Source organism: Schistocerca serialis, chromosome 8 (assembly GCF_023864345.2).
Source record: "Schistocerca serialis cubense isolate TAMUIC-IGC-003099 chromosome 8, iqSchSeri2.2, whole genome shotgun sequence".
Taxonomy (NCBI): Eukaryota; Metazoa; Arthropoda; class Insecta; order Orthoptera; family Acrididae; genus Schistocerca; species Schistocerca serialis.
This window is the reverse complement of record NC_064645.1, coordinates 429,272,323-429,293,822: the sequence shown is the minus strand read 5'-3', so window position 1 is coordinate 429,293,822 and position 21,500 is coordinate 429,272,323. Positions and strand designations below refer to the sequence as shown.

General features: G+C 41.4%; 1 pseudogene; it reads right to left on the bottom strand.

Moving 5' to 3' along the window:
- Positions 1–7,331: 7,331 nt before the first annotated feature.
- LOC126417882 (5S ribosomal RNA) lies at positions 7,332–7,449 on the bottom strand (annotated as a pseudogene).
- Positions 7,450–21,500: the final 14,051 nt, after the last annotated feature.

The window sequence follows — 21,500 nt, the reverse complement described above, 5'->3', positions numbered from 1 at the left end:
GAAGCTCGGAATTTAGCGCGGAATTCAATTCGAGATGCTTATAACAGTTTCCACAACGAAACTATCTCGAAACCTGGCAGAAAATCCAAAGAGATTCCGGTCGTATGTTAGCTGCAAAAAATAATCAATGCCTTCTCTGCGCGATAGCAATAGAGATACTATCGAAGACAGTGCTGCCAAAGCAGAGTTACTAAACACAGCCTTCCGAAATGCCTTCACAAAAGAAGACGAATTAAATGTTCCACAATGCGAATCGAGAACAGCTGCTAACATGAGTAACGTAGAAGTAAATATCCTCGGAGTAGTGAAGAAACTTAAATCACTTAATAAAAGCAAGTCTTCTGGTCCAGACTGTATACCAATTAGGTTCCTTTCGGAGTATGCTGATGCATTAGCTCCATACTTAACAATCATATACAACCGTTAGCTCGACTTAAGATCCGTACCCAAAGACTGGAAAGTTGCACAGGTCATACCAGTATTCAAGAAAGGTAGTAGGAGTAATCCACTAAATTACAGGCCCATATCGTTAACGTCGATATATTGTGTTCGAACATTAAGAATTACCTCGAAGAAAACTGTCTATCGACACACATGGGTTTAGGAAACATCGCTCCTGTGAAACACAACTAACTCTTTATTCACATGAAGTGTTGAGTGCTATCGACAAGGGATTTCAGGTCGATTCCGTATTAATGGATTTCCGGAAGGCTTTTGACACTGTACCACACAAGCGGCTTGTAGTGAAATTGAGTGCTTATGGAATATCGTCTCAGTTATGTGACTGGATTCGTGATTTTCTATCAGAGAGGTCAAAGTTCGTAGTAACTGACGGAAAGTCATCGAATAAAAGAGAAATGGTTTCTGCCGTTCTCCAAGGTAGTGTCATAGGCCCTTTGCTGTTCCATATCTACACAAACAATTTGGGAGACAATCTGAGCAGCCGTCTTAGGTTGTTTGCAGATGACGCTGTCGTTTATCGATTAATAAAGTCATCAGAAGATAAAAACAAATCGCATAACGATTTAGAAGAGATATCTAAATGGTGCGAAAATTGGCATGTGACCCTAAAAAACGAAAAGTGTGAGGTCATCCACATGAGTGCTAAAAGGAATTCGTTAAACTTCAGTTATACGATAAATTAGTCTAATCTAAATGCCATAAATTCATCTAAATACCTAGGTATTACAATTACGAACAACTTAAATTGGAAGGAACACATAGAGAATGTTGTGGGGAAAGTTAACCAAAGACTGCGTCTTATTGTCAGGACACTTAGAAAATGTAACAGATCTACAAAGGAGACTGCCTACACTACGCTGTCCGTCCCCTTTTTGAATACTGCTGCATGGTGTGGGATTCTTACGAGATAGGACTGACGGAGTACTCAAAAAGTTCAAAGAAGGGCAGCACGTTTTGTATTACCGCGAAATATGGGAGTGTCACAGAAAGGATACAGAATTTGGGCTGGACATCTTTAAAACAAGGGCGTTTTTCGTTGCGACGGAATCTTCTTACGAAATTCCAATCACCAACTTTTTTCTCCTCAGAATGCGAAAATATTTTGTTGACACCGAACTACATTGGGAGAAACGATCACCACGATAAAATAAGGGTAATCAGACCGCGTAAGGAAAGATAATGATGTTCGTTCTTTCCGCACGTTATACTAGATTGGAATAATAGAGAATTGTGAAGGTGGTCCGATGAACCCTCTGCCAGGCACTTAAATGTGAATTTGCGGAGTATCCATGTATATGTAGATGCAGATGTAGATTAGGGAAATCACGGAAAATCTAAATCAGGATGGCCGGACGCGGGATTGAACCGTCGTGCTCCCGAATGCGAGTCCAGTGTACAATGTTCAGGGAAATTCAGGACTACAGTGACACTGGATACAAGTGACATTGGATTGGAATGAACAGGAAGTGCAAGGAAGCTAAGGCGAAATAGCTTAATGAAAAATGTGAAGAAATCGAAAACGAAATGATTATCGGAAGGACTGACTCAGCACATAAAAAAGTCAAGTAACCTTCAGTGAAATTAAAAGCAAGGTCGATAACATTAAGAGTGCAATGAGAGTTCCACAGAACGGAAGGCAGATAGGTGGAAAGAGTACACTGAAGGCCTCTATGAGAGGAGGACTTTTCTGATGTGATAGGAGGAGAAACAAGATTCGATACAGAAGCGAAAGGGGACCAAGTATTATAATAAGGATTTAAAAGAGCTCTGGAATGGATACATAAAATTTCATTATAATTTTTGAAATCATTGGGGGAAGTGTCAACAAAATGACTATTCACTTTGGTATGTAGAATGCATGAGTCTGGCGACAATTTCGAAGACTACAAGAGCCGACAAGTGACAGAATTATCGTCTATCAGTTTAACAACACAGGAATCAAAGTTGCTTACAAGAATAATATACAGAAGAATGGAAAACAAAATTGGGACCTTGACGTTGAGATTGATAATGGAAACGTGACTGAAGAAAAGTAAAAGACAGGATAATAGGATCTGTCGGCCTGGAAAAAGCGTTCGACAATATCAAATGATAGAAAATGTTCGAATATCTGAGAAAAATAGAGGTAAGCTATAGGGGAAACGTGTAATGTACAATATGTACATGAATCAAGAGGGAACAATAAGAGTGGAAGACCAAGAACGAAGAGTTCGGATTAAAAAGAATGTAAGACAGGGTTGTAGCCTTCCGTCCATAGTGTTGTCAGTATTTCGAAGAAGCAGTGGCGAGAATAAAAGAAAGATTCAAGAGTGAAATTATAATTCAAAGTGAAATAATATCAATGGTGAGATACGCTAATGACATTGCTATCTTCAGGGAAAGTGAAGAAGAATTTGTGTGATCTACTGAAATGAAGGAACAGGCTATTAAGTACAAAACGTGGACTGAGAGTAAATGGTTCAAATGGTTCAAATGGTTCTGAGCACTATGGGACTTAACATCTATGGTCATCAGTCCCCTAGAACTTAGAACTACTTAAACCTAACTAACCTAAGGACAGCACACAACACCCAGTCATCACGAGGCAGAGAAAAAATCCCTGAGAGTAAATCGAAGAAGGACAAATGTAATGAGAAGTAGCAGAAATGAGAAAAGCGAGAAACTTAGTATAACGAAGCAAATGAAGTTAAGGAATTATGCTACCTATGCAGCAAAATAACCCATGACGGACGGAGCACCAAGGACATAAAAAGCAGACTAGAACTGACGAAAAGGGAATTCTGCGCCAAGAGAAGTCTACTAGTGTCAAACATAGGTCGTAATTTGAGGAAGAAATTTTTGAGAATGTATGTTTTGAGCACAGCATTGTTTGGTAGTGAAATATGGACTGTAGGAAAACCGGAACAGAAGAGAATCGAAGCATTTGAGATATGGAGCTACAGAATAATGTTGAAAATTAAGTAGATTGATAAGGTAAGGAATGGGAGGTTCTTCGCAGAACTGGTGAGAATAGCAATGTATATAAATCACTGACAAAAAGAAGGGACGGGATGGTAGGACATCTGTTAAGACATCGCGGAGTAACTTCCACGGCACTAAAGGGAGCTGTAGAAGGTAAAAGCTGTAGAAGAAGACAGTTTGGCACAGGAGAAGAATTCGTGGCAGGGCCACTTCAAACAATCCGGAAGACGGATGACTCAAAAAAAAAAAAATACGAATGTTAAATATCTCATGAAAATGCCTTCTCTCAGTTGTAAGTATTCCCACAGTGGACCAGAAATTGCTTAATTATTTACTTTGCAACAAACATAGGCTTGCGAGCAAATTGACAGCACAACACAACTATGTAATGAGTACTGCATTGCTGTAGATCCTATGTATTATTATTATTATTATTGGTGGTGGTCCGACATAAAGCATTGTCAGCTTCAAGTCTACAAATTTCTTAAATTTCAGAGGTAAGGAGTCTAGCAATCAAGTGATTTAAAATATAACAAAGTACAGGGTGTTTCAAAAAGAACATACGTATTTCGAACGCATATATCCTGAAACTCGGTACACATATTTTCGAATCTCTGATGTTTAGACTGCAGTTTTTCAATACGTCGTCCGTCACGACATGAACAGTTCACATCGGTACTCGAATTCCTCCCCTACTCGGGTAAGCATGTCCATCGTCACTGATGTTGTGGCAGTATTGATCCGGTTCTTCAGTTCTTCTATGTTTTGTGATAATTTGATGCATAAACGTTTTCCTTAATGAAACCGACGGAAGAAGTCACACGGTATCAAATCTGTTCACTGTAGAGGCCAGCTGAGAATTGCTAAGTCGCCGGTTGTTTAGCATCTCATTCAGATATTCGCGCATTTGGTGACCCATCTTGCTGAAAAATTAAGTTGTCCTCTATGGGCCATGGAAACAACCATATATGTAACATACTAAGATACTGCTGACCATTAATCGTGTTTCCATCAGATAAGAATGGGCCGTAAACACATGAGTGGGACATCGCACAAAACATTCACTTTGAGGGAATCTCATACATGTTCAGTTTCCGTAAGCCTATGTGGGGTCTGTAGGCCTTCTGACATTGTGTTTGTGTACTTATAGTCGCTTTGAAGCATCCTGTGTAATGCACGTATTTCAAATTGGTTGATTTTAAATAGAGTTTTGTAACACGTGTATCGCGTGGATAATTACCCTTCCGTTATGAGAAGGTGTTGTAGGTAGCACTCGCGATGCACTGAGAACTGGTTCATCATTCTACAAAAAATGGTTTTTATAAATAAGCAGTACCAATAGTCTCAATAACTCTTCTGTTATTGGTGTAATAAAATACCTAAAAAGTTAAATATCATTTATTTTTGTTATTTTAAAAGCGAAAGTGCTCAGAGAAAATTCTTTTTCATTCTGAAGTCTAGTTAGGCGCTAATGTTGCCGATGGTAGGGGAAAGTCGAAGGACGCAGTAACTGGTGGATCTGTTCCATAGGAAAATGGTACATTCTGTTTTGTTCACTATTTATTGCTAACTGCTAATTCGAAGAGAGTGAATTTGGTTGTGCCCTCTTCTCCTGTATTTCAACTTGTGACTGCCGAAACTACTATGGAAAAAGATTTCGCTACGTTGGGACTGGGCTCTACCCAGGGATCTTCTGTGGCGTGTAATTTGGTTGTGGTTTGTGAGTTGTATTTACGGAACTCTCTATACTTGCGTTCGGATGTTACCACATGTTTTGACCTGTCAGGGTGACCTGGATTTGGTTTCCTACTGAATGAGTTCCTTGTGCAAGCAAAGGTGGTAGGTTGTGTCACACAGGATTAATTACAGTTCCACATGAACGAACGCATTTTGATTTAACGTTACAGTAAGGTAATTCATTTCATGTCTAGCAGCTGAGCCGCGTTAAATCACGAAGGAAACCTCGTTGGTTAGTGCAGCGTCCATCACATTGTTGCGCAGTTAACGTAAGAATTGGGCATCAGTAGTATGGTGGTACTTGTTGTCAGTGGACGGCGTGTGTGAGATGTACTTTGGCCGTCTGTAAATAGATATTTTTATACTTCTAATGGGTTAGGGCTGCTACTAACTGTGTTCTTACAAGGGAACCTCCCCATCGCACCCTCCTCAGATTTAGCTATAAGTTGGCACAGTGGATAGACCTTGAAAAACTGAACACAGATCAATCGATAAAACAGGAAGAAGTTGTGTGGAACTATGAAAAAAATAAGCAAAATATACAAACTGAGTAGTCCATGCCCAAGATATGTAACATCAAGGATAGTGTAAGCTTAGGAGTGCCGTGGTCCCGTGGTTAGCGTGAGCAGCTGCGGAACGGGAGGTCCTTGGTTCGAGTCTTCCCTTGAGTGAAAAGTTTACTTTCTTTATTTTCGCAAAGTTATGATCTGTCCATTCGTTCATTGAAGTCGCGAGCTATATTTGCTGGATTCGTAGTGCCCACGGAATACATCTCACGTATTTAATGCACTCTCGTCCAAAGTAGCGAACAGTCAACTGCCAGCCAGGGAGCCTCGTTAGCGGGAATACTCTCTCTTCCGTGCGCTGTAGTCGACTGACGTCGTGTGTTTCGATGTTTGTGTAGGTGTAGGGTCCCCATACTACGGACGGACGGACAGACAGATAATAATTATCTGAAAATAAAAATTAAACTTTTCACTCGATGGAAGACTTGAACCAAGGCCCTCTCGTTCCGGAGCTGCTCACGCTAAACATGGGACCAGGGCGCTCCTGAGCTTACACACTCCTTGATGTTGCCTATCTTGTGCATGGACTACTCAGTTTGTATATTTTGCTTATTTTTTTCATAGTTCCACTCAACTTCTTCCTGTTGTCTCGATTGATCTGTGTTCAGTTTTTCAAGGCCTATCCACTGTGCCAACTTATAACTAAATGTGAGGGGAGTGCGATGGGGAGGTTCCCTTGTTAGTAGAGGGCTACAGCCATAGGCGTGTCTACTGGAAGTTGGCAGATATTTTGGAAGCTCGTTTTAAGGAAATAATTGTTAATGATTAAATGTTCCCGTCTCGGAATTTCGAAATTTAGATTCTGTTGACTAAAAAAAAATTTTTTTAATTATAATTTTAAACTTACTAGCGTGCCTGTGTAAATTTTAACCTCTGAGCATGGAGTACAATTTTTACTAAAAAGTAATATGTTCCTAATGGTTTTTTGTATCTTAAAAGCACAGGTAAAAGAATTAATTTTCGCATCCTTCAGAGGATGTTGTGTACATGTATTGTAACTATTGCCGTCTTGGCCCGGTGTTAAACTGATCTGTTTACGAGATGAGCAAAATCATCCACCTGTGTACTTATTTGAGCTGATGCTTAAGGACCATACATAACTAATAGCCCGTGAGATGCAGATGGGTAAATATAAATACATGTTTGAGAACAATAATATGAAGGAGAGAAACCGGTTGCTATTTTGAAAAATACTGAAGAAGGCTGCATAATTTATGCATGAATGTTCTGAGTGTTTACCGTCTACAGCTCTAGTCCACTTGATTGCAAACATTCTTCTGTAGCACCACATCTCATACGCTTCGATCGTCTTCTGTTCTGGGTTTCCCACTGTCAATGATTCACTGACGTAAAATTTTATACTGCAAACGTAAATTCTCAGAAATTTCCTCTTCAGATTAAAAGCACTCCGTCATCGAGCCACAAGTGGTCAATCGGGACCATCCGATCGCCGTGTCATCCTCAGCTGAGGATGCGTATAGGAGGGGCGTGTGGTCAGCACACCGCTCGCCCGGTCGTTACGATGGTTTTCTTTGACCGGGGCCGCTACTATTCGGTCGAGTAGCTCCTCAATTGGCATCACGAGGCTGAGTGCACCCCGAAACATGGCAACAGCACATGGCGGCCCGGATGGTCACCCATCCAAGTGCCGGCCACGCCCGACAGCGCTTAACTTCGGTGATCTGACGGGAACCGGCGTATCCACTGCGGCAAGGCCGTTGCCCATACCTTCAAATTAAGGTCTACGTTTAGTACCAGTAGACTTCCTTTAGTCAGAAATGCCCTTTTCGTCTGTGCAAGCCAGCTTCATTGTTCACTCTTAGTTCATGAACACATTACATATTTCCCATCTTTCCCTACACTTTACTCCTATTTTCCTCAGAATTTCGAACATTTTTCGCGTTTTTCACTTTCTAGGCTTACTGACTCTATGAGCGTGTCTCGATTTTTCTTCACTGTTACCTGCATTATCAAGCACAACGTCAGAACTACCGCACCGGTGCTTATACTTTATATGTACTGCAATAACCTCTTAGCTTCACTGTGGAGTGTGTTGAAAGTGTATCCATCAAAGTGTATTCATGTCGTCCGGGTAAAAGAGACTGTAACGTATCTATTCTTACCCATCACACATCCTGTCTCAGATACCAACTGCTGTCTTCGATGCTAATCAAAGACCTCAATTTATTATTGTTTTCGATCTCTTTCAAAAACCAAATGAGCGACCATTACACGTTATAATTCCCGTAGAACGCCGTGTTACCAAGCTTGTAAGCTGCGAATGAGGGGATGCAGGGAGTCTCCAGTTTGTTCTTTGCCGTCTGCCTAAGCCACAATGTTGCCGCGGTACGAGCTGTGTAGTAAGGCCTACGTATTCATAAATGGAGACCACAAATACTGTCCAAAGTGGTTTCACTCACCTCATGACGTTTCTAGTCCACAGGCCACTAGTGTATTTGCACAGCGATAGTGCTGCTGTGACGAGACGAGCGACAACATGGGAGTGCGTCTAAACAACAGTTAACCCCTAACCCAGATTAAGATCCACTCAGCTACACTCCATAAATGATCGCATGTGAATCCTATTGTACTTCTAAACTAAATCTCTGGCACAGTATTTTTCACTACATATGTAGCAAACATTGGCTATTCTTAAACGCTCGATTATTTTGCAGGTAGCACAGAATTGCGCGGATGTGGTCCGAAATGAAAGTTTATCCTCACAGTTACAGTCCACCGTATTTGTAGTAATACGGGACAAATAACCTTTACAGTACGTAAAGCCCGTGACGTAGTATCCAGATCGGCGAACTTCAGAAAACGTCTAGTCACAGATTAAGAAAACACGCACATTCTCGGTGTAATGTATTTCAACACAAGTGAATGAGCGGCGTGTCTACATCTGCATCCATTCTCAAGACACCTGACCGTGTGTGGCGGAGGGTACCTCGAGTACCTCTATCGATTCTCCCTTCTATTCCTGTCTCGTATTGTTCGTGGAAAGAAAGATTGTCGGTTTGTCTCTGTGTGGGCTCTAATCTCTCTGATTTTATCCTCATGGTCTCTTCGCGAGATATACGTAGAAGGGAGCAATATACCGCTTGACTCCTCGGTGAAGGTATGTTCTCGAAACTTCAACAAAAGCCCGTACCGAGCTACTGAGCGTCTCTCTTGCAGAGTCTTCCACTGGAGTTTATCCATCATCTCCGTAACCCTTTCGCGGTTACTAAATGACCCTCTAACGAAGCGCGCTGCTCTCCGTTGCATCTTCTCTATTGCTTCTATCAAACCTATCTGGTACGGATCCCACACCGGTGAGCAGTACTCAAGCAGCGGGCGAACAAGCTTACTGTAACCTACTTCCTTTGTTTTCGGACTGCATTTCCTTAGTATTCTTCCAATGAATCTCAGTCTTGCATTTGCTTTACCGACGATTAATTTTATATGGTCATTCCACTTTAAATCACTCCTAATGCATACTCCCAGATAATTTATTGAATAACTGCTTCCAGTTGCTGACCTGCTATATTCCAGCTAAATGATAAAGGATCTTTCTTTCTTTGTATTCGCAGCACATTACACTTGTCTACATTGAGATTCAGTTGCCATTCCCTGCACCAGGCGTCAATTCGTTGCAGATCCTCCTGCATTTCAGTACAATTTTCCATTGTAACAACATCTCCATACACTACAGCATCATCCGCAAAGAGCCTCAGTGAACTTCCGATGTTATCCACAAGGTCATTTATGTATATTGTGAATAGCAACGGTCCTGCGACGCTCCCCTGCGGCACACCTGAATCACTCTTACTTCGGAAGACTTCTCTCCATCGAGAATGACAGGCTGCGTTCTGTTATCTAGGAACTCTCCAATCCAATCACACAATTGCTCTGATAGTCCATATGCTCTTACTTTGTTCATTAAACGACTGTGTATGTATGAACCTGACATTGCTCAGAACACCGTAACTTTCAGTGTGTCACGGTGGTGTGCAGTTACGCACGAAGGCTTTTTCACCTTATAAAAGCTTGCCACTTATGAGGAAGGCTATCTCGTCGTTAAAATGAGACGTGACGTAAAAGGTAGTCCCGCATGGTTTTCCAGCATTGCAATTTTTAAATTCTAAAATATCAAATACAGTTTGTACGAGATACACCGACTTCGCTTATGGCACGAAACACTTCATTTACACAGCACCGCGCATGCACCGGTTTCAGATTTACTGCACTTGTACAATGACAGAAGTTTTTAACTTTTTTCTTACATTCTCTGTACTTCTTATCGGTATCTAGCTATGCGTTAAGTAGTTACATCCGTCTGTAATCGTTATACTCATTCTGAATGCTCCTATATAATAAAAATGCACACATGGCCGTTGTCAGGTGATTGTACATTAAAGTGACAAAAGTCGCGACACAACTCTTAATATAATGTCGGCCTTCCTTTCGCCCGGCGTAATACAGCAACTCGACGTAGCATGGAGTCCACAAGTCACTGGAAGTCTCTTACAGAAATATTGATTCATGCTGCCTCTATAGCCGTTCATAGGTGCGAACGTGTTGCCAGTGCAGGATTTTGTGCACGAACTGACCTCAATTGTATCCAATGTCGCACGAATTATCGAGGACGTTCTTCAAATCAATCACGAACAATTGTGGCCCGGTAACACAGCGTATTGTCACCCATAAAAATTATATAGTTGTTTGGGAACATGAAGTCCACGAATGGCTGCAAATGCTCTCCAAGTAGCCGCACAGAACCACTTCCACTCAACGATCGGTTCAGTTGGACCAGTGAACCCTGTCCATTCCATGTAAACACAATCCAGACTATTATAGGGCTATCACCAGCTTGCACAGTGCCTTGTTGACAACTTGGATCCAAGACTTCGTGCGGTCTGCGCCACGCTCGAACCTTATCATCAGCTTTTACCAACTGAAATCTCGACTCATCTGACCAGATCACGGTTTCTCATCCGTTTAGGAATCAGCCGATATAGTCACGAGCCCAGGAGAGGAACTGCAGGTGATGTCGTGCTGTTAGAGAAGGCACTTGCTTCGATTGCCTGCTGCCATAGCCCATTAATGCCAAATTTCGCCGCATTGTTTAACGGATACGTTCCTTGTACGTCCCACATTTATTTCTGCAGTTATTTCAAGCATTGTTGCTTGTCTGTTAGCACCGAAAACTCTACGCAAATGCCGCTACCCTCGGTCGTTAAGTGAAGGCCGTCGGCCACTGCATCGTTGGTGGTGAGAGGTAATGCCTGGAATTTGGTATTCTCAGAACACTCTTGACACTGTGCATCTCTGAATATTGACTTCCCCAACCATTTCCGAAATGGAATGTCCCATGCGTCTAGCTCCAACTACCATTCTGCGTTCAAAGTCTTTAATTCCCGTCGTGTGGCCATAATCACTTCGGGAACTGTTCCATATGTGTCATGTGAGTGCAAATGACGGCCCAGTCAACGCACTGCCCTTTTACACCTTGTGCATGCGATACTGCCGACATATGTATATGAGCATATCGCTGTCCCATGACCTTCGTCACCCCAATGTGTTCAACTGTCCTCTCTGCTCTTTGCGGTATTATTTACAAACATGTTCAAAATACCTCTTGGACTTGCATCTGATATGTTCAATATTCATTCTTCATTTTATATTTTCACTATCTTTATTTTTAGCCAGTGCATATACTCTCTCTCAACTCATATTACTCAACATTAATACGAGGAGTGTTTTTTAAGTAAGTACCGTTTTGAAATTAAAAAAAGACGTGAGAAGAGATCTAAATAATTTTATTTTTACATGAAAGCCTGTACGTTAATCTACTTTTCTACATAATTTCCGTCAATATTGAGGCACTTGTCATAACTTTGTACCAGTTTTTGAATACCCTCCTCATAGAAGTCTGCCGCCTGACTTGTTAACCACTACATTACCACTGTTTTGACTTCGTCACCGTCTTCAAGACGCTGACCGCCCAGGTGTTTCTTCAAGTGCAGGAACAGATGGTAGTCACTGGGCGCAAGATCGGGGCTGTACGGAGGATGATCTAGAGTTTCCCATCGAAAAGATGTGATGAGATCTTTGGTCTGATTCGCCACATGCGGACGGACATTGTCTTGCAGCAAAACGATCTCCTTGCTCAACTTGCCACGTCTTTTGTTCTGAATTGAACGGCGCACATTGTGCAGTGTCTTACAATAAGCTGCTGCATTGATTGTCTCATTACGAGGCAGAAATTCCACAAGCAGTTCTCCTTTTCTGTCCCAATAAACTGTGAACATGATTTTCCGGGCAGAAATTGTTTGCTTTCCTGCGTGAATCTGAATGCCGCCATTCCATGGACTGTTGCTTTGATTCTGGTCTAACGTAGGCCACCCATGTTTCATCGCCCGTAACAATTTGGCTTAAGAAGTCATCACCGTCGTTGTGGTACCGCTCAAGGAAAGTCAATGCACTGTCTAAACGTTTGGTTTTGTGCACATCCGTCAACATTTTCGGTACCCAACGTGCGCACAATTTTCGGTAATTCAAGTGCTCGGTCACAATGCCATACAAAACACTACGAGAGACATTAGGAAAGTCATCCCGCAAGGGGGAAATCGTAAAGCGTTTGTTTTCTCTCGCCTTGTTGTCCACTTCCTGCACCAAACTTTCATTAACGAGCGAAGGACGCCCACTCCGTTGTTCATCATGCACATTCGTGTGGCCATTTTTAAATGCTCTCACCCACTTTCTTACCATTCCATCACTCATGATGTTCTCTCCGTAAACTGCACAGATCTCACGTTGAATATCGATCGCTTTTAGGCCTTTAGCACTAAGAAATCTAATAACAGCCCGTACTTCACAGTCAGCGGGACTCAAGATTATCGGAGGCATCTTAAACACCCAATACACAATGTAAACAAGGAAGAATCAGACTGTAATGGCGTCAGTACGTAAATTAAAGTACAGGCTTTCATGTAAAAAATGAAACTGACATATCTTAGAATCTTTTTTTAATTTCCAAACGGTACTTACTTAAAAAACACGCCTCGTATTTTACTAGTACTCTATTATTATTGTTGTTATTATGTCGGCAACTAGCGGTGCTTGTTGCATCTAGATCGTGGGGCCTGGATTTGATTCCTGGATGGGTAGGAGATTTTCTTCGCTTGGATCTGGTTGTTTGTGTTGTCCTAATCATTCACGCCATCGTCATCGGCAACGAAAGTCGCCAAAGTGGCGTCCAATAGAAAAAGTTGCCTGGCAGCCTAACAAACCCAGAACGTGTCTCTTGGCTAATGATCAGTTACGATCATTTCATTTCATTACCATTATTATTACTATTACTATTACTATACAGAGCGAACCAGAAATCCATCGAAAAACTTTCAGTGGTGGTATAACTGACAAAAGCAAGTAAAAAAGTCTAGTAAACTTGGGCTTTAAAATGCGTACCTTAACAGCTATGAACTGTATGTAGACAATAAGTCAAAAGGCAGTAATATGTAAGTATACAGAAAAAATATCGCAAGTGGTTAGGGACCTTGTAGCTATTCTGCTGGGACTCATTCTGATTCTGTTTCGATGGTTCAACATGTGAAGGCCTTTATTGTAGCAAATGGTAGCTCCACCAGATACTATTTCTTGGCGATAATTGTTGCATTTATCACTCGTCAGATTTTAACGTCTCTTTGTATGAGCTAAATTTGTTAAGTTTTTAGATCCCGTTTCTGTCTCAGCTAAGATGAACAAAAGAATATTTTCAGCATAGAAAAATTACTCTTTCAAGTCGGATACCACAAAAAACTAATTATCTTGTACTTTACGTCAAAAGGCCTAACTTTATTCTAACTTTTATATTATGCTTGTACTGCGTTTTTAAAGTTACGCTATGACTTCTGACGGTAAAAAATCGTAATGTGATTGTAAAGGTTGTTTTTATGCAAGCTTTGGTTTTTCTATTGATGGCGTTTGTTGTGTTTGATGTCTGCGTGCTGTACGCTTTGAAATATAGAGGGCGCTATGATGCTTATTTTTCCAATACTGAGCTTAGCTAGTTTGAGGTGTAACCTATAAGCTTACTCTACGCTGGATCGGCGACTGCTAAGATTAGCTGCTAAGGTTACAAGATAGGCTCTTCTGTAAATTTAAAAATTATTGTATGCAGTGAACGAGAAGATATCTGTTGAAAGTAATGATCACATTACGTTTTACACCTCACAGAAAATGTTATTATAATATGGGTCTACATGATTCGAATAATTTCGTATGTACGAGAATCTTAAATTTGTATATGTTTTTCTGTTTCTGTATTGTTTGATGGAGATTACAAATAGGGCAACATTTGTGTTAAGATCCTCATGTCTGATGGTTCTTATGTATTTTTGACACTAAAGATTGGCATACAGTGACCGAAATCGATTTCTAAAATAAGGGATTTGAATATTTACGACCGATGCTGCAATTTACACTAAATATATTGATATAGCACTAGTCTCCGGAGAGATTAAAATTCCCTTTCCTTACTTGCAATGTCTGTCAATCGCTACCAGACAAAAACAGATATCTACTCATAAAAATTATTTTCCGGGGTCTACGTTTCCTTCGAGGATTACCGCATTTCAGCGAATGCGCCTATTTTCGACTAGGAATTCCGTCATTCTCTTCAAGTTCCGCCTCACAGTCATCGTTACTATCGATTACAAGTAAGGAGCAAAGGAGGATGCACAGGCGTTATGTGGACAGAGCCGAAAAGCGCGCCCCGTCTTGCTCTCGCGGCACGGAGCGCTTTGGCATTCGGCCAGACCAATTACGGTCGCCTCTTTCCCTTGAGACTCGTGGCCGGGCGGTCTCCAGAGGTTGTTCTGACGACACGACAATCCAGCGTCCGCCGAACCGCCGTCTTCTGTAGTAGCCGAGACGTGTCTGGAATACGGCATGGAAACGCAGCGTCCTCGGTCTCAGTGGCGTTATGAGATCGATATTCTCTTTTTTACTGGAAACTACCTCATCACAGACCCAATTCAGGTCAAAACTGTGAGACCCTATTTTCTCCGGCGTATTCAATGTTCAAATAACTTACGGATATGCAGCCGGATGACGTCGTCGACAACCGCCGATGTTTCGACACGGGACCACCTGGCATTTTCAAGGTAAAACTGCAGCAAGTAAGCACTGCGAAAGCAAATTAAAACCTCATTTTTCACAGATACTCCATTAAGATAACACACACACACACACACACACACACACACACACACACACTGTAAACACTAGCGCCATCACAAACCAAACCATCACAAACCAAAACCAACAAGTTGGTGGTTTCATTAGTTCTATCGACCAGGCTGTTTTTATACTACCTCCTGATGTTGCAGAGGAGGCTAGGATGCAGGAACGCCATGTGTTGACTGAGGCGCTTCCACCCAAGATTAATATCATAGCGGTTGATAGCACTCCTCTAAGTTCACCGAGCGTTGATCTCAATATATTTTATCTGCGGACAAGGGAAATGTTACCGCTGTTTTGAACAAGTGGGATTACTTTCAAAAGACGCAGTGTTTACTGTCTGATTCAAAGTATCGCAGGATCGGTACTGCCTCACAAAAAGTGTTGAGAGGAAGACTAACTGCCTCTTCAACCAAAGTTTCTTATCGCAGGAGACCATCAAAAGTCTCAATTCTTATTGTGCTGTTACCCCTAGGCTATACGGGCTCCATTAATGTCCACATTGTCCAATTGTGAGTAACATTGGTGCACATATCGTGTAGCAAAATCCCTTACTACCCTGTCGAGCCCTATCGTAGATATACATCTACATCTATATCTATATGGTGCGTGGTGGAGGGTACCCTGTACCACTACTTTCATTTCCTGTCCTGTTCCACTCTCAAATACAGTGACGGAAAAACGATTGTCTGTATGCCTCCTTATGAGCCCTAATTTCTCGTACCTTATCTTCGTGGTCCTTAAGCGCAATGTATTTTGGCGAGAGTAGAATCGTTCGGCAGTCGGCTTCAAATGCCAGTTCTCTAAATTTTCTTAACAGTGCTTCCCGAAAAGAACGCCGCCTTCCCTTCAGGGATTCCCATTCAAGTTCCCGAAGCATCTCTGTAACACATACGTGTTGGTCGAACTTACCAGTAAAAACTTTAGCAGCCCGCCTCTGAACTGCTTCGATGTCTACCTTCAGTCTGAAACACTCGAGCAGTACTCTAGAATAGGTCGCACCAGTGTCGTATACGCGGTCTCCTTTACAGGTGAACCACTCTTTCCCTAAATTCTCCCAATAAACCGAAGTCGACCATTCGCCTTCCCTACCACAGTTATCAAATGCTCGTTCCACCTCATATCGCTCTGCAACATTAAAGTCAGCGAGAACACCACGGATTTCTTACGTCGGTTAGAGAGAACGCATTTGAATGAACTTTTCATAACTGGGTTTCACAGTCATGTGAAATTTCTTGAAAGACATCATGTTTACGCTAGTGACTGTTAAACCTTTTATTTCCACTATTGCAATTTCGGCCTTAGGCCATAATCACGTGCAGATGCTTTGGCTTTAAGAGGAGACGGTGGCAGAAATAATAAAAAATTTACAAATTATTTTTATTTGCTTATTTGATAGTAAATATAATTGAGCTTATTATCCCAAATTTTTTCCTTGAAATTCGAACTAAAAATGGCATAAGAAAATTAAAACCCTTAGCAGTGTAATGCGCCAAGCCCGCTTTTCAATGCGCCAAATGGAGGAAAAATTTTATTGCAGAATTTGGCCTGTGAACCTAGAAAATATAGCTTTAGATGGCTGTCATTTTTTGTATACATAACAGCAGTGTTGTAAAGAAGGCTTTGAAGCCATTTTCTGGATCAATCAGTGTGGTGTAGAAGGCTGTGGAGTGTTGTAAACAGGTTTTGTGCTGTTCAGTGGAATTCGAATGACGCTTGATTTATTGTGCCATTCTTTGTGCATGGTTGAATCTGTTGATCCTTTTTACAGTGCCTAGGCCTGGTAAAGTATTTAAAAAATATAGTAAGTCCCATATTTCCAATATAAAGTGAAAAACTGACATTGAGGTTAGGGTCGGGCCTGCAGAAGCAAACATACGCGTGTCTCCAAGTGCATCTAAAATAAAAGATAGGACAGGGATTGTATCAGAAGAAACAAATCATGACAGAAATACGGGTTTCAGAAATCTGGATCTGGAAATGGTGGCAGAAGCACTTACAAAAGCCTGCAAATGCTCTGTTTGTGGAGGGAACATGGATTTGGTTGATGATGGAAAGAGAGAAGGTTTGGTTTGCACATTGCACATTTTGTGTCAAAACTGTGATGCTGACAGACCATTCAAGACATCAAAGGTCAGTAATAGAATCTATGAAGCCAATATGAGTTTTGCTTATGGACCAACATGTATAGGGATTGGAAGAGATGGTGGAAACCTTTTATGTGGTATTATGAACATGCCTGGTCCTCCCCTAAAATTTTGTGTAATGAATACTGCTCTCCTCAATGCAGTTGCAGAAGTAAGTGAAGAGAGCATGAAAATGGCAGTCCTGGGGGCAATCCAAGAAAATTGTGAAGCAACTAACAGCAACGATATAGCAGTTTCCTGCGACAGTTCCTGGATGAAGAGGGGGCGTACTTCACTGCATGGAGTTTCAACAATCATTAATGTCGACACTGGAAATGTATTAGACTTAGAGGTGATGTCTACATATTGTTCTGCATGTTCGTTGCACAATAAATATATTGATGCAGGTAAAGAAACAGAATGGCAAGAAGCCCATAAAGCTGTTTGTAGCAGAAATTATGCAGGCTCCAGTGGTGGGATGGAAACTGCAGGTATGAAATTCATTTGCCATAGATCTTTCCAAAAGTATGGAGTAAGATACGAACAGTATTTAGGAGGTGGAGAATCTAGTGCTTTCAAGAACGTAGTTGAAAGTCAGCCCTACGGAAAAGATTGCTCTATTGAGAAACTGGAGTGCTTAGGCCATATTCAGAAGAGGATTGGTGGACGACTCCGAAGACTTGTTGCAGACAATAAAGGCAAGCTACTAGAGGATGGGAAGCCACTGGGAGGTAAAAACAGACTAACAAAGAAGAGAACTGACAGCCTACAAGTCACTTATGGTGCTGCAATTAGAAGTAACCTCACAAGCTCGGACAGTATGAGGAAAGCAGTATGGGCCATTTGGTAACATTACTTGTCAACAGACACTACGCCTCAACATGGCCTCTGTTCTAATGAATGGTGCAAATTTTTGAAAAGTAAGGAAATTGGGGAAGCTTATACCCATAAAAATAACCTTCCTTATGAGGTTTCAATGGCGATTAAACCAACTTTTAGAGCACTGGCTTCACCAGAACTGCTAGAAAAATGTCTACATGGGAAAACACAGAACCCAAATGAAAGTTTCGGTGCTCTTATTTGGATAAGATGTCCAAAGACTGTGTTTGTTTCCAATTTGGTGGTGAAGATTTCTGCTTTGGAAGCTGCAGCAGTGTTTAATGATGGCAATGTGACAAGACTTCACATCCTTAGCAAGTTGGGCTTTACACCTGGAGTCTTCAATGAGCAGATACTGCAGATCATCGATAAGCAAAGAATCGCGAAAGCCGAGACTTCAGTCCAGAACATACAAAAGTTGCTAGGCAAAGGAGCAGAGAAGCTAAAAGGACTGTAGAGGATGATGACGAAGAAATGTAATATGGATATGGGCAGTTTTAGCTAAGGTATGATAGATTTTTTTTTTACATTTCATCCAAATTTAAAAAGATTTCTCTGCAACTTAAGGTTTTCTGCTTTCAGGAACACATATATCAGAAACTACTGGAAGGATTGCAATGAAATTTGGTGCACCTATTCTTTTACTTTGAAGCAATATTTAAGTGGAACAAAATTTTAATCGAGATATTATACACAGTTTTGTGGTTGATAATATATTGAAAAGTTTGCTTGCAAAAAATGTTCGAATCCAAAATATCACAGAAAATAATAGCATTAATTTACCAAAAGGTTTTGAACTTAACTGTACACTTTTTAGTGTAGATTTTATTACCATTAAAAAAAATTGCCAAATTTGCCTCGAAATTATGAAAAGGTGTACCTTAAAATAATAATGCAATAAAAAATTCAAAATTATCTCACTGCATTAGATTGTTATTAAAAATTCTGAAGTTTTTAAAAAATCATATTAGATCTCTATACATAAGTGTGCAAAATTTCAATGAGATTGAACAAAAAATGGCAAAGATATGGATTTACAAAAACGTCAGTGAAAGACTGCCACTGTCTCCCCTTAAGCCATGTCTACTTTATCCAAGCTGACACATTTACATGTCATTTTCATTTGCTGTTACATACATATATACAGCAAATATATATATAAATTTAACAGTCACTGGCGTAAACATGATGTCTTTCAAGGCATTTGAATGACTCTGACATTCTAGTAAGTTTTGGTGTGCTCTCTCTCTTCACTCATATTCCTCTGATTCGTTACAGTTGACTGAGGTTATGTTGTGTGTTGATTTAACGAACCTGTTTCGATATTTGTTGACTCCCACTTACTTTCTGTTCAGTGACCAGTACTACGAGCACACAGATGGAGTTGCGATGGGAAGGCCATTGCCGGCCGCGGTGGTCTCGCGGTTCTAGGCGCGAAGTCCGGAACCGTGCGACTGCTACGGTCGCAGGTTCGAATCCTGCCTCGGGCATGGATGTGTGTGATGTCCTTAGGTTAGTTAGGTTTAAGTAGTTCTAAGTTCTAGGGGACTAATGACCACAGCAGTTGAGTCCCATAGTGGTCAGAGCCATTTGAACCATTTGAAGGCCATTGTCACGTATTATTGCCAATTTGTTTATGTAAGATTTCGAGGAACATGCCTTGGAGTCGGCGGCCTTGTAACATGTGTGTTTCTTTTCAGATATGCAGACGATACTTTTTTTGTTTGGCCTCATGCCAGTGTCAATTTGAACGACTCTTTAGAACACCTGAAATCAATTCACCCGAATATTCGTGTCACGATGAAGGTGGGTTGGGTTGGGTTGTTTGGGGGAAGAGACCAAACAGCGAGGTCGTCGGTCTCATCGGATTAGGGAAGGATATCGGCCGTGCCCTTTCAAAGGAACCATCCTGGCGTTTGCCTGGAGCGATTTAGGGAAATCTCGGAAAACCTAAATCACGATGGCCGGACGCGGTATTGAACCGTCGTCCTCCCCAATGAGAGTCCAGTGTGCTAACCACTACGCTACCTCACTCGGTGATGAAGGTGGAAAAGGACAGCTATCCTACCTTCCTGGATGTCTTGGTCAGGAGGAAGGTGGATGGTACGTTGGGACGTGCTGTTTACAAGAAGCCCACTCTCCCTGACTTGTATCTGCAGGCTTACACGCTCGGTCACTTATCAGCGATCACGCAATCTCTCCGGCTGCTCACTCCCTTAAATATCATATCAGTCTTGACAACAACAAGAATGCACTTTCGTGGTAGTTGTACCTGTCGCGAAGAATTGCAATTCTAATCGTTTATATAACTACTGATGGTGTGTGCGTGCACAGAGTTACACTGACATCGGACCTTGTCTTCTAGCTGCCTTGTCTTTTATGACAGGCAGTGTAGAGCATGTCATGAAACAAGAATACACAATATATATTTATAAAGAAAAAGAGTTATGCTAATGTACTTTCCACTGTTCTCAAAGTGAAATGGGCCGCATGTTTCTGGAACTAATTTTAAACTTGTCTTCGTTTAAATGGTAATATTATATGAATTCGTGTCCGAAAGAACTGATACCCCGCATCCATATAATTGATTCGCCTGTCTTTTTAGTGTAGATGCACAAATACGTCCGACCTCCTGCGGGAATCTTAGAGTAGCGACTGTGTAGGAACTGGACAGGGACTGCAGATAGGTGGCGCTCGGTGGGAATTTGGGAAGCCGCCCGGCGTGCCGATATAGTCCGTGCATTTCGGTGACGCTGTCTCCAGGATGGCGCAGTGGTTAACGCACTTGCGTAGTAAGCAAGAGATCCTGGGTTCGAGTCCTAATCTGGTACACGTTTTCATTAGTCGCCGCTGATTCCGCGTAAGGTCCCGATGCAGCTGACTGCAGTGATCCCTTACCTTTCCTTTGCTTTCTCTTCCCCTCTCCCTTCCCACCCACCTTCAATTTGCATACAAATGGTAATAACAAATTCATTACAAAGCATTTAAATGTACCATACACTGGAATGCACATGATCGGTAGTTTGCTGATTTCAAATCGTTCTAGTGGTTAAAGTTAGGTAATGCACGTAAATGATGATAAACAATAATTGTCACACAAAATATTTCATCAAAACTTTCGTCGTTTTCTTGGACAAAATTCCAGAATTACACTGACTACTGTCAGAATGGTATTGTAAAGACAGTGACGAGAGCTAGTGCGAACTGGAAGTCTTCAGTTTGAGATGCTTGTCTACCAAATGGTAAGTACATTTACCCCACGTTACTGAATAAAATCCACGTACCTTTCATTTAATTTTCATGTGTTAGGTAATAAGAAGGAGCTATCTGTTTTACTTGGTAGAAGCTTTCAGTAACCAACATCGCACGAATTCGTCTTATTTCTGAACACCAATTTCGACAGATACAACTGTCGTCTGCCGGTCTTCAAAAAATTATTTTTACTACTCGTGTTCCTCATGCCGAGTTGCCATTATGGTAGATACAAAATGACACTTCATACAAAGATTTCTCAGAAATAAAACATTTGCAGTTCACATTGTCC